The sequence below is a fragment of the Pimephales promelas genome, chromosome 22 (assembly GCF_988280905.1).
Source record: "Pimephales promelas chromosome 22, fPimPro1.hap1.1, whole genome shotgun sequence".
NCBI classification, from domain to species: Eukaryota; Metazoa; Chordata; class Actinopteri; order Cypriniformes; family Leuciscidae; genus Pimephales; species Pimephales promelas.
Window position 1 is genome coordinate 15,712,193 of NC_142790.1, and position 13,115 is coordinate 15,725,307.

The window sequence follows — 13,115 nt, forward strand, 5'->3', positions numbered from 1 at the left end:
TACCATGTTTTTTTTTTATTTATTTAAACATGCCTCGTCTTTTTCAGCTGTCATGCTTTTCTTGAGCTGACATTTGTTTATTTCACTTAATAGTGTACTTTAATCCAGCTCCCAAAAGTAGGATATGTACAATGTATTCAAATACATTTCTACAATTTATCTGTATATTAATATACTTTGCTGAAGATAAATTGTCATTTGGTAGTTTAATTATTATCATTATTGTAGTTAAATTTAGTTGACAGCTTGTAGCCAAATGATATGACCTGTAACTCCTTCCCTTATTTGCATGCCGGCAGTCCTAATAGTAAAATGATAAATAAATTGACTCCATTACCTTGTCCAGGACTGAGCAAAGAATTGAAGTGTTTTCATATGCGCCATCACAATCTGCAAATAGCTGATGCGACACAGAAAATGCATTGTCTTTTAGTTGTAATGTTTTGGCAGTGCTGTAAAAAAAATATTGTTGGTTTAACTTAAAAAAGTAAGTAACCTGGTTGCCTTAAAAGTTGATTGAACTGGAAAAAGTGAGTTAATACAATGAAGGAGATTGATTTAAGCATCAGAAACTCAAAATAATAAGTTATCTCAACTAAATAAATTATTTAAGTTGATTTGACAAAAGAAAAAAATGTTGTGATAACAAATCTTGAAAATATTTTTTTTACAGTGTGTATAAACAGAAGATCACTAATATTAATGGCAAACGTTTCATTTAGTTAATTTGTAGATTACTAATACAAATTTAAACAATGTAGTCATAAGGTAGACATTATGCATCATGGTTTTATATAAAGTATTTAAGTAAATTTGCAAATTGGAAATGAAGAGTAAACTAGATTGCATTGTGTATTTAGTATTATTGATCATGTTTGACATTTCAGCCTTGTTGAGGAATAAATGCACATTTTCTATTTTTAAATATTTAAATAAATGTTTAATTGATATAGCGCAAATTGTGCATTTAAAGTAGGTAAATTTGTGTATGTTTAATTTTCTATCATTACATTGAATGATCCTAATCAGCAGTTATGATTCTTCTGTTAGACTGACATGGCATACAAGTGTGGTATCAGTTTAACTGAACATGTTTTAGCCCACTGTAACAGTGGTCATTGGGTTTGGTCTCACTGTAGCGTGTGTGGTTGACACACTAGCCCTCCCTCTGGTTAGATGTGTAGCGTCATCTAGGCTCTGTGGTCTCATTACCCGAGTGGTGTCATTACATTGAGTTCAGGGTTGAGCTGCAGTAGAAGTGTAATATCTAAACTGAAAGACCTGGTTTTCTACTCAATCAAGCTCAGTAAATTTGTCATTTTACTGTTTTGGTTTGTCTGGTAATACAAATGTTAGGCAAAACTAAATTCATTGACTGCACACATATTGGTGGTCCCCAACAGACATACTTGGGAGAACTTTGCAACTATATGTCAACTTATTCTTCTAACCCAAATACACCTAACAGTCTGATACTCCACTACTACTCTAATGAGAGTTAGTTGACATGTAGGTGCAATGTTAATGTTAGTTAACAGAATGTCTAAAGAGGACCATCAAAATAAAGTGTAACTCAAATTTGGAGTACTTTTAGGGAGTATAGCATTTTTTTTATGCAAAAAAACAAAACAAACTGTCATGCATTACGCATATTGATGAATTGCCAGTGTTTAAAACCATTTAAATGTTTTGGCGTCAAGGTCAAATATTAAATGAAATATGACATAAAATAGCATCTGTGGGGTAAATTGTGTCAGATTCTTTGGGGTAAGATGTGCCAGAGATTCAATCTGTTGTAGGAAATACTAAATTACATTTATTGGTATCTTTGGAAAAAATAGGGTGAAAAAAATAGGAACTAAATTTATTTTTAGAGAAATCTACCTTTAAAAATATGATTATAGATTTCCTCCACAATATTATATATTTAAGGATTTCATACTTCTCTGCAACCTTAATAGATGGAATGTGATATTTTTTTTTCTTAAAATGAAAGTACCTTTAAGAAAATATGTTTAATTCCGAGCTACTTATATTTAGTTATTTATAATTTATTTTGAGATGTTATATTTATTTAAGTAGTAGATGTCAGACATCCTAAAATATAATTAGCCATATTTGTTTTAGCTCTCTCTCATTTTTCCTTGACTAAACTTGAATACACATTGGCACAACTTACCTGCTTTCCACTAATGGAAATGAATAAAACATTGTTAATCAATGCTTAATCATGTCAGGTAACAGGTTTATATACTCAAAATGCACCTATTTTAGCTTCCACTCATTTTTTGCAGTGTGTAAGACACTGTCACACACTAGAATACTCTTCATACAAGCTCAGTTTATAGTGACATTTCAATTTTTTGTGTCATCTGCTAATGCATGCCAGTTTTAAATTTAGATTTAACCCACTTCCAACTGTAATTTACGTTTTCAGCCCTTTATCTGCATTATGCACCATTACGTTACATTATCATTAAGGCTAAATTATGGTGTTATTTTCAAACGGTGTGTAGTTTCGTGTTGCGGAGCGATACACTTTGAGCATTTGGAGTGGTAACTGCATCAATTCCAAGACCCACAAAGCATTTCATCAAATGAATTATCCTAAATCAAAATGTGTTTTGGTACTACTTTGAAGTTTCTTCTTTTTCCGCTTTTACTGGCTAGCTGGGTTCTTTCTTTCAGAGCAGTGTCCTTGGGCAGCCTTTCATGTACTGTGAAAATAGCATGCTCCATTTATCTTGAATTGTCTTCATGTGTTGGCTGAGGTCTAGGCCTCCGCTCTTAAAGACCTCTGCTCCGCACCACTCTAAGTCTGCGGCTTTGTGTCTGAGTCAATGTTATGAAGACATTTTCATCAACTTCTGTCGTCAAGAACTGATACAATTCAGACTTTAGAGTAAATATCACTGATCCGAGCACATTAATGGCGGAGAGATCAGTTTATAGCTCTGACATGATGTTGTGAACTACACTTTTAGGGGCTGATTACCTGACAGTTTTTAACTAAAATTAGTTTTGGCTGTTCGTTTACACGAAAACAGCGTTTTGGGGGCCTGAAAATGCGAACTTTTGAAAACTGGATTCAAAGTGCAAGTTTTTGAAAACTAACCTTATCGTTTCCGTGTAAGCAACTTGATTGTTTTAAAACGTTGACGTCATGCACATGTGTATTACAAGTTCAGTCTATAAGCGCATAGTTTTTTATTTTCAAAGTGATATCGCCAACTACTGCATTTTTAGCGTGAGAATGGGGATCTTTTTGACAATGTTGTCGCCTGTGCTGGAAAAAACGCAAAGGAATTTTTTTATTCTGTTTTTAGTTAATCGTTGTCATGTAAATGTACCCTTACTTTGTACCTTATCAACCCCCAAAAAGTGCATTTTAGTATTTTATTGTAATATGTACCGTTTAGGTACTTCTTGAAAATGTCATTGGTAAATAGGGTACAAAGATGTCCCTTTATAGGTACCCCTGTGACAAGCTGTTGTACCCCTAAAGGCCTGTTCACACCAAGAACGATTAATAGAGAACTAAAACCAGCGGAGGACAGTGTTCTGCTTATTTAAAGCGCTGTAGTTTTGTCGTGTGTTACTTTAAAAAGCTCAAGCTTTTTAACCCACCTGTTACCCTCAAATCTGATAACACTTTTTACCCTCTGGGGTCAATTTGACCCCAGTATAATTTAAACCTCCACAATATGATTTTTTATTTTTTACAAAGTTTTGTCTCAGTTAATTTATGTCTTTGTTGACTACTTAAGTAACATTTTAAGTTGACATCCACCCCACCTAACCCCTTATACATCCAGAATACCCATTGCACGACAAAGGACACATTTACAAATCAACATAAAATCTTACTGATTTGAATTAAAATTGGAAAAGTAAAAAAATATCTGGTGTTTTATTTGTTTTTATAATATTTCTTAGTATAGATTTTTGTAATTTATAACATTTGGAAAGAAAAACTACTTATTTTATCAAGGATAGTAACACGAGTTATGTTTGGGGTCAATCTCGCAAAAATTATGTTTTCCCCTCCCTCATGGCACGGAAAACATCAAAATTCTCACAAAAATGATGTTTTCCCCTCCCCATGGCACAGGAAAGAATTATTAGTTCTCTTGAGAATTATGTCACATGTCATGTGAACTACTAGTGGTTCTCGCAATACTACAGATATGCTTCTGTTTGGTTAGAGCCCTAAAAAAGAGGGACGTTTTTTGAATATGATATTGAATATGTAAAATTACAATGAACATTATAAATTCTAATTATAACATGTTATAGTGACCTCAATATAACAACCAAAACAAATACAGTATGTGTGAAATTTTTATATTTCTTCTGTTTTATTATACATCTAAAAGAGCCTGGGGTCAAATTGACCCTAAGGAACACCGATGCTACAAAATGTGTACAAGACTTTGAAAAAATATTAGCAGGTTAATTTTATGTTTACAGAGTTGACCCCATTAAATTAGGAAAAGTCATTAAATCTGAAGCCATAAATAAAAATAAAATTATGTTTTTACAGTCGTTAAACATTGAATGGGGTCAAATTGACCCCAAGTATAATAGGAGGATTAAAGCAGGATGGATTCTGATTTTCAATGTTTTTTTTTTTTTTTTTTTTTTTCATTCATCAGCTGGAAAGAAAAAAATCGTTCCATGTTTCCAATAATTCAGTTTCTTGGGGCCATTATAGTTGTGGTGTGGACTCTGTTATTCTTTTATTTAGAATGAATTTTAGAACTGTCTTATTGTTAAAGCAATGTCCAACGGGCCTTAAGGGTACGATTGGATGTGTCTCGAGTGATGTTTTCTGCATTTTTGACGTCAGCATTTGCACAAAGCGAGAGAAATTTAGTATCCATTACATGTCCTAGTTTTAGCTTAACACCCATGTGATCAGTGATCACATATTGCTTCAAACTACTATTATAATGTTCGGTAAGGGAAAAAAAAGCACCAAGACAGATGTACATTTCAATATTGTGTTTATCTCAAGTCGCTGTATTGTCCGTGCCACCTTCCTTCTGTGGTGTTTTCTTTCAGTCTTAAAGTCTCTGTTGTTTCAGTGAGACTAATTTGCTGTCAGACATGTGGTGCTTTTGCAATAGCAGGCAGACTCCAGAAATTAATTTATCCAAATAACCAAGCCCTCCTGGGCCATTGAGAAGGGGACACAGAAATGGCCTAAGAAGGCAAAGCCCCCTTTTGAAGTCTGGAATGTTTTGACTGACTTAAAACAGGCAACTGGAATGAACAGATCGTTTTCACTGACCCATGGGATTTTTAACCATTTTCATACACTACGGACAAAACAAAGAGCAAATGCCTTGATATGTGTGGAGTTGGCAATCAAAAGGCAATGAAAGCAATGTGAAATCTTTTGTTGGTTGTGTCAACTTTACCCCAATACAGAAATGGATCACACACATGTAAAATTAGAAAGCGATTACTGGGTATATGGGTTTGGGATAGCGTGGGTTAAATTGAGCCAAGAACAACAATCACCTTTTACATTCAAATTTTAAACTATATTATTTAAATTCTAAATTCTAAAATTATTATGTATTTATTTAAAAATACTTAGAATTTATATAATTTAAATTCTAAAATTATTATTTATTTATTTAAAAATACTTTTATATAAATGATTATATTTATTTATTAAATACAATTATTATTATATTTAGTAGTAAAATGTTGTATTATATTTAATTACATAATGCACTGATTAAATGATACATTATTAATAGTCTTGAAATTATTTTTATTTACACTTTTATTCTAATATTCACAAACACATTACTTTTCTGTTGTTTTGGTAAGAAAATATCTGCCAAGAACTTTTATGTAACGTAATTAAAATGATTTTCTAATTTAAATAAGTAGTTCATTCAACTTTATGTTTGGATGTATTTACCCACATCTCTCAGTGTTAATCACGTCCAGCAACTTGAAGGCATAGTTTCTAAATGTATTCATTTATTATTTTATGTAACAAAATTAGTTGGCAGCAAAGAAATAACAACGAATGTCATGCTAATAAATCATCCCTATTAAAACTTGCGTACATGACAATTATTGGCAAAGCGGTTTAAACAAGCCTGAAGGAAAAAAAAAAAAACACAAAAAAACAGGCAGCCTTGAGTTAGGGGCACTTAAGTTTCCACCTTAATAAATAATTCACTACTCCACTGTCATGAGTTGCAGTGGGTTGAAATCCCTAATGACAGCTTTTTATAACCTATGACTCAGCTGGCCATTATGCTCCTGACATCTCCACACAGACCACATCCCTTCAGCCAGATCGCTGTTCGCTGTCTCTCTCTCTTTCACAGATCCTGATTCTTGAGTGCATCGATGAATTAGCTAAGCGTTCTACTCTCTTTATGAACTGAGTGTTGCAAACACTTTTGGCCATTAATGTAGTGAATGATTAAGATGGATGCTTACAGGTTATGAATGCTCTGGCTGAGGTTTCAGCTTTATTTCTACTCTGAAACCTGGGGCTTTTACAAACTGATTATACAATATTAAGTCACTTGTTTTAATATACTACAGATTAACTCTCTGAAATGAACTCCATTAACTCATCATGTTGCCATCTGCAACTAACCCATTCCTTTTTTCCCCCTGTTTTAAACATTTTAAAAATGTTTTTGACCAAATTTTATTCCTCACGTAATTCAACAAAACCATTGCTAATGCTTTTTTGTTTCTGTGCTATTGTTTTCCCACCCAAAAATGATGTAATGTTCTTGTTATTGAATACCTCAATCATTTATTTATTTCATTCATTGCTCATTATGTATTGTCATCCAGAGTTGATGTTTGATTATGTTTTATGAATGTCATGTCATTCTATCTGTCCATTTTTTTAACAAAAGGCAGTCAAAGTAAAGTATCTGGCAAGGGATAATAACAGGATGGAAAGTTCAAAAACAACATTTTTTTATCAATTAATCAAACCTGGAATATTTATTTATGAATTGCCAAATTTTTCATGTCAGAAGTTGGACATGGAAAAATGTCAACATCCGCTTGAACCAAAGTAATGAAATTATCTGAAGTCATGCTCACTTAATTGTGATATTCTGATAGAAGTTAACCAGCTGAAATGACTCCCATCTTTAAAAAGTTTAAAGTTTAAAATTTTATCTACTATATTAACTCTTTCCCCACCAACATTTTTTAAAAAGTTGCCAGCCATTCTGTTTATTAGCACTTGAATGTTGGTAAGTGTAAAAAAAAGCAACATTTTAAACAAAACGCTGAGAAAATCATGTTTTTGTCAGACTTAATCCGGATTGGACGATCAAAACATAGATTGAGTAGATACTCTAAAGCTTGTGCAGTCATTACCTCTTCCTGGGTCAATATATCATGTGGTGTAACGCAGTTTTTACTTATATGCGGTTGAATGTTTGAGGATTGCATTAGCTTATATTTGCGTAAGCAATCAGGCCTGTGTCCGAAATCCCACCTATAGCTACTGTTAAATACGGCACTATTTGTAGTGGTGTCCAAAAACATAGTGCAGTTTATCTAGTGCACTCATTGAATCCTACAATGCACCACAATATCAAGTGTACAACTGAGGTACACTCAACGGCTAGATAATACCCATAATGCACTGTGAGATTTGTGCGATGAGTGAAATCCCGTGTCTGACCTGAAAATGGCGATGACCTGAAGATGGCCACAGAATCCATTCATTCATTTTCCAAACCGCTAAGTCCAATGTGGCTTCAGCGTAATATCATACAGGTATTATCGTACATACGTCTTTCCTGTAGCTCAAATAGTAGAGCATTGGTGCTTGCAACGCTAAGGTCATGAGTTTGATTCCCAGGGAAAGCAAGAACTGATGAGAATGTAAATGTGTAGCTTGCAATGCAAGTCTCTTTGGATAAAAGCGTCTGCCAAATGCATAAATGTAAATGTTTTTAATTGATTTATTAATTTGTTTAATTAAGGTTTATTCATAGTTTATGTAAGAGTTCAAGATAAATATCTTCATCTTAGCCAAGCGTGCCGCACAAGCCCTCAAATGTAAAGCCAAAACATCTCGATCGCCCCCCCCCCCCCCCCCAGTGACTGGTCCTAGTATAGGTCACCCCGCCTCCCCTAGCCTAGAAATCTAGACACACCCTAGCGGCAGCAAAAATTATTTTGCAGCAAAGTGTGGTCTAGCAACTCTCCATAGATGTTTTAGCTGGAAAAACCCAACTCTGGCCGGGCCAATCACATCGTGTATAGAGTCGGCGGGCGGGTTTAACATAATGACGACAGAGTTGCGACGGTCAGATCAAGCTCGGACAAATTCGGGCTGTGGCGAAACAATCAACTTGTCATTTTTGCCGCGCTCCTGCTGTCGCGTCGAGTATAAAGGCTTTAAAAAATTTTTTTTTTGAAAATCGATTTTTGACATTTGTGAATCGATTCAGAATCGTCCAGGGGTGCGTTTCCCGAAAGCATCGCAAGTTCCGTCGTTATCTACATAGTTTAACGAGTCTGTGTTTCCCGAAATCATCGTTCCAACGGACATTCGCAAACAGCATCGCAAAGTTGTGTGGTTTGAACGACAGCTCTCGACCTGTGGTTAGAGGCATCGTTTCTATATTGCATGACATTTGGAGGTAATAAATCCTTATCTTGAGCAAAATAAGCAAGCTGACATTCAGTACAACCGGTGACTAACGTGTTTGAAGAGTGCGCATGTGCGAACGTGCATACTATGTAAGAACGAGCCAAATATTGAGTAACAACTGAGCAAAACAACTGAGAACAATTAGAAATAGTCCTCAGATGACATGTCTGTAATTTATATAAAACAAATCTAGCATTAATTGGATCTCAAACAGTTTCATTAAAAGTAGTTATTACTCCACCACGTGCGAAACCAACGTGGTTGAACGATACTTTGCGACAGTGGGTTTCGGGAAAGAGTCGTGACTAGCTAGTTGATTTTTCCAACGATGCATCGCACTATGGTAGGGAAACGCACCCCTGGTCCGCATCGCAATGCTTCTAAGAATCGTTTTTTCGCCCCCCCACCCCTAATAGGGAGCGAATTTGGACACAGCCTTTCTATCACTTGTTTCTGCTTCTTCTTTGCTTGTTTTCGGAGCCGGAGATTGGCTGCATCGGAGTGCATCCTGAAAACTTAGGCGGCTGACTTGTTGCCTCGCTGCCTTTTAGACAATTAATTTATTCCTCTCTCCCAAATTCAGTGCAAACTCTGCCCTGCAGATGATTTAAAAGATTTCATTTCTGATGTCAATCATAATGCTGATTGCCTACACAACGCTATAATACTAACCCCTAAATCTACCCTACACCCTAAACCTTAACTTGATTTGGAGAAAAAAATATGTTTTCTTATTGGATTTAATCCAATATGTCATTGCGAGACAGGGTGCAAGACATTTTAGTAAAACTCGTTAATGGCAAGGAAGCGTTGTCAATTACAGGAAAATATGTAAAACGTGTATGATGGACACATGAAAATGACTCAACTCCTCTCTTACTGTGTTTCACCTAGGTTTATAAGTGGTTTCCACCCCCTACCGAAGTCAAGGAGAGCTGAGGCTAAATAATATCCCTTAATAGGTAAGTGCCAATTTTTTTCTCTGCTCTCTATTTTGCCTCAAAATTGTTTTACTCTCCAAGTGTCTAATCCTTATTTCATAAATCTCAGCATAAATAATGATTTAGTTTAAATATAGTGCCGTTTGCAATCCGGTAACCTGACGTTGGTGTATCGCTGCAAGTTCTTTTGCTCCTTCTAGACGTAGAGACGTAATTGACTATAAAAAGAACAAATAACTCACAGCTTTATTGAGTCATTCCCACGAGTTAACCCTAGGATATAAATCTTGTGGTGGTGATTAAGCTTTTGACAATAGAGTTAGCACAGTGTAGCAGACAAGGGCAAGTGAGCCTGCAGAGTAATTTACTCTACGGTTTGCAGGTGTGGCCTCCTACTGAGCAAGAGACCACCGTAGGAACTGACGAAACTCTTTGCTAGCAGGGAAACGAGTACAGTCAAAGTAATCACTGCTACCGTGCCTCGCTCCTGGCCACTACTGATTTTATCCAGTTCGTAATTATCTTGAATTATGTAAAAAGAGAGATTGACGACTATTTTTTCAACGTTTTATTGTTGACCTTTTTACGTCACTGCAGACCTCTTTCCCTCGCCGCTAACTATTAATTATGAAATACTGTAGGTCTCGGCCATTTCATTTTACAGCCTCTTCCTGTTAAACTTGGTGTGAAGGGCTGCTGTTTTTAAATAGGTGTGTAAAGTCAATGTGGATATAGTGCCCCTAGCCTCCAATCTCATGCCCATTATGTCATCTGTTTTTTGTTTTTTTTTTCTTTATAAAAAAAGCTATACGCTTCTGCAGTGTTGATGTTTACTTGCACTTCTGTAATTTTGATAGTTGAAAAAATGTCAGCTGTTTTTGGAGGTATTATTTGTACCTGAACACAATACATTTTTATTGACATTGACGTCTAAGAGTTATTATCATTAACTAAAACGAAAACTATTAAAATTGTATTTGTTCATAAATAAAATCTTGATGAAAAACTAACTGAAATTGAATTTGAAGCTCTAATATTGCTAAATAAAAACTAAAACTAAAATCAGAATAGATAAATTGTATTTAAAAAAGAACTAATAAAAATGACAAAAGCACATAGCAAAATAGCTAAAAATTAAATTTAATTTAAAATGAAAACTATTAATGAAAAAAAAAATTATTGTTAATTTAGATAAAGGTAAAATAAATTTCACAAAAAAATAAAAAATAATAAAATGACAAAAACACATGACAAAATCACTCAAATTAAAATGGAAACTGAAAATGTAAAAATATAACATAAAATTTAATTTAAACATAAAAGAGGGTTTTTGCAGCAATGCCATGGAAGCACCATTTTTAGTTTCCCCAAATGACTTGTCAATGAACCTTTCTTAATATATATTTTAGTGTGAAGATCGTTTTAAAAATCCAATGAATCTTCTTTCACTATAACAATTTTTTTTTTTTTTTTTTTACAATGGAAAGATTCCATAGATGTTAAAGCTACTTCATTGAAACATAGGTGACACTGAATAATCTTATGCCAGACACAATCTGTGGGTGTGGATTACTATCTGATGAGATTTATCTATCTGCAGAATTCCTAAGACTTTTCATTACAATTAATAAAGAAAATACGAGAAAAGCCTGTAGATTTTGTGTGGGCCTTTCGTGAAGCAATCAATCCGTGTGGATGAATATATTGCTGGAGGTAGAGCAGGGATTGTATCCCTGTATGTCACGGGTAGGGTTGTAACGGTATACCGGTATGACGGTTTATCGCGATATTGACATGTACGATTATCATATCGTGCACATTTGCTTATCCGCGGTAAAAAAAAAAAAAAACAGAATTCACCTGCACTGCCGCATGCAACTTCTTTCAGCTTGACTGCTTACTCCATATCCGTACAGCGCTGAAAATGTCCGAGACAGAGGCTGCGAATCTCTATCTCCCGCCAAAAAAAATAAAATAAAATCTGCAGTATGGGAATATTTTGTAACTTATATCCGAAAAACGATCGTGATGTTGTCCTTGAAGATGGATATCCAGTTTGCAAGATATGTGGACGAAGAGTGGCTGCAAAAGGAGTAAACACGTCGAACATGTTCTCCCATTTTTAGGAACACCATCCCTCCGTGAAGATAAAGGTTATTCATAACTTTTATAACTTAAGGCCATATTATTTCTGTCATGCTGAGGGAATCCCGGTCTGTCAAAAAGACGCACACATGCGTCTTTTTGCGTTACAAAACAGATGCCACGTAAAATGTGCGATTTAAAAAGATAGATGGATAAATAAAGCAAAATATAGCTATGCAGTAGCCTAAATCAAATCGCGATGTGCGTGTCTGTGAATATACAACGCAAAAAGACTGGTGTGCAAGCCCCTTCAGCGTGTCTCTGAATGAGCAGCGCCGTTTCGTCTAGTAGATCTAGTACACACTCAAGTACGCATGACGCTCATGGTTTTTAAAGCTGTCTCAGCCACTACGAAGACGTGAACACATGAACATATCTAGACAGAGAACACTTAATGTGCACTTTATAATTATTATTTTTTTAAAGAATAATCATCAAATACACTGACTGAAACTCATAGGTGTTCAGTAGGTGTTAACGCGGGGTTAAATGTAACACGGACCGTTTACACAGTTCGTCAGGATCAAGCAGGCTGTCTTTCCGCTATTTTTCTCTCGCTGCCAGAAGACGGTCTCCCGCGAATTTGCGGAAAGTTTTGATTATATTTCGTGAAGATACTGGACAAAGAGTGTTTTGACACCATGAAAGTATTTTTTTTCATCATAGGTTTTTTTCGGTTTCTGAGTTGGGTGTATACGTTTCCAAATCTAACTTTATATTGCCTTAATCACCGTCTTGTTGGCTCAAACATAGCACCGTTTTGAAACATGTCAGCAATTCCTAGCGACTGTTAGCTAGGTTTAAAATATGTAATACACACAGCGGGGTTAATTCTAACACAGTGTTACAACTAAGCCTCCAAGTGTACAATGATAATCAAATGAAAACGGAGCCACACAACTTTTCAGATTTGAGTATACATTTAACTTTGTTAGACGTTCACAAACAATGTTGGGATTTAAAATGTTTAAAATTTAGTGTTCTATGAATGATAACTTGTTTATTTATTAAAAATATGGCCTGTTATTAATGCAATAAACCCTTTAAATTTTTATTTTAAGCTAATTTGTATTATCATTACTGTTATTATTAATAATAATAATAATTGTACATCATGCAGCTGCCACACACAAATCTAATTTAATTGCAATTACAATATTTATAATTTTATTTATTATTATTTATTGCAAAACTATGCAGCCCTTTTCTATGTCTCTATCCATGATATTGATCCATAATAGAAGGATGATTGGATGAGGGATATGTATGGATATCTGTCTATACAGATGCACAAACAATATCAAACTATACAAATAAAATAGTACTGAATTATGTGTGTTACACACAAGTGTTACAACTAA

The 13,115-nt window shown here is 34.7% G+C and overlaps 1 protein-coding gene across 10 annotated transcripts in view; it reads left to right on the top strand.

The window, feature by feature from the left end:
* Positions 1-13,115, top strand: part of eya1 (EYA transcriptional coactivator and phosphatase 1) — a 136,179-nt gene that overhangs the window by 39,232 nt on the left and 83,832 nt on the right. For all 10 annotated transcript variants that reach the window (XM_089125599.1, XM_089125596.1, XM_089125598.1 and 7 more), the window contains exon 5: positions 9,563-9,630. The gene's annotated coding sequence lies outside the window, so the exon portion shown is untranslated. The remainder of the gene's footprint in view (positions 1-9,562; positions 9,631-13,115) is intronic.